The sequence below is a fragment of the Alligator sinensis genome, unplaced genomic scaffold (assembly GCF_000455745.1).
Source record: "Alligator sinensis unplaced genomic scaffold, ASM45574v1 scaffold1147_1, whole genome shotgun sequence".
Taxonomy (NCBI): Eukaryota; Metazoa; Chordata; order Crocodylia; family Alligatoridae; genus Alligator; species Alligator sinensis.
The window spans coordinates 150,288-152,197 of NW_005842832.1; positions in this window are offsets into that span (position 1 = coordinate 150,288).

Here is a 1,910-nt window from a genome sequence, read left to right on the forward strand (position 1 = left end):
AAAAAGAAATACTTTCTATGATGTGTAATTTATTATCCTTCACAAGATGGAAAACTCTGTCCCCTGCATGGCACAGAGAAGTCCATCCTTGACTTCATACAGCATGGAGATCTTTTTTCATGCCCTCCTCCCCCACGGAGAATACTTTTTTAATTCTCTTGAAAGAATGAAAAGTTAAATATTTTCAGCATATAACAGAACTTCAAATACAAAACTTGGATATTGTGTGTCATTTAGCTTACCAAACTCCGACAATGTCAAGCAAGCAGTGTTTTACTGAAAAAACAACTGCTTTTAAAATCTTAAGCCAGGAACAAAGAACAAATTAAATGACAAGTTCCTTGCCCTCCAAACAACCACCTACCCATGAGTCTGTCAGTTCACCAGACTAATTGCAACAAGTGATGTCAGAGAGTCAGTCTTTCGCCTATGTCAGTTTCATAAACTTCCTTTTCTACAATAGCTCAGGCAGGAGGAAGAGCAGGATTACCCCTTAGGGATATGTACAGACATTAAAAAAGCCTTAGGGAAATTGATCTAAGTTACGCAGTTTATATCATTAGCAAACATAGCATACATTCACCCTTTGGTGGGAGAAGCAAATCTTAGATTGGGTTCTACCATTTTTAAAACATCCTGTATGTGTTGAATTTCTGCTCTGTTATGGTTATAAACTGGTTTTGTGTGCTGAACTTCTGTTCTGTTACGGGTATAGACCAATTTCCAATCACTTATATCAGTAAAAAAGTGTAAGGTCTGTACCTGGCCTAGAAGCTTAACTCCTCTGTCATAAGTTTTTGTAGGCAACAGCCTACTTCCTCAGATACAAAACATTAGCTCAGGAATTCTCAGCATTCAGCAGAGATGCTTCAGAGCGATCGCGGTGGAGCTACAGAGGAGAGAAGCAACCCATAAAGTCCAAAGAGCCCCAAAGTCAATGTTATAAACCAAGACAAATGCCTGACAGGCCCACTGCCCCATCTCTACAAATGCTGTGTGTTTTTAAAAGCTACTTCCCAGCCTTTTTTACAGATATATCTGCAACAGGTTATTGTTGTTTGACCTAGGTAGCAGAAAAGCATTTTTCAGTTGTATTAAAATTTTAAAATGTTTTCAGTTTTTCAAAATTTGTCGAACATTTCAGTGCTTTTAATGAAACATTGTGGAGAATCAGAACATTTTCAGCATTTGGCTGTATAGCATGTTTAAATGGTCTGCAATCATTTCTTAATATTATATGCTGGCCTGGTTTTTGGAATGTTTAATACATGGCTGCTAGGGAGACTAAGGAAAGACAAGCAAGAAGGGAAAAAGAATAGGTCAAACTAAGCCACACCATAGCAAACACTTCAGGGTTCTTAAGATATGATGCCCCAACTAGATAAATCCTGGGAATAAGAGCCAAAAAAAACCCCTACAGCAGTCTAAAAAAGGACTCTGTCAGCAGAAAGTGAGAATTTTGGAACAATGTTCAAGAAATCAGCCTGATACAGGACCTATTACAGTGCCTAAAGAAGCTAGGCCTAGTTAGGTTATGATCAGGAAACCAATAGCCTTTGGTAAGATTGTAGCATGAACTGAACTAATGTAGGTGATGTTAACATAAAGTGTAACAATGGTGAAATATAACTGTAGCAGCCTTTAAAAAATGGACCCACCTGAACAGAATGGGAAGGGCTGCCTGGCAGAGAGACAGAGTTTGTCCCAGAGGGGATACTGTAGGCTGTGAGGGCAAGTGAAGCTGTTTGGGAGCAGCCCCGTTGGAAGTGGAAGGGGTGATGTAACCCCAGCAAAGTTTTGAAATAGAGCTGTTAGCAAAAGCCTGGGAAGGGCCCTGAGCTGGGATTGGCCGAGAGGCTTGGATAAAAGGGGAAGCAGTTTTCCCACGGGGGTGGGGAATAAGAGGGGGG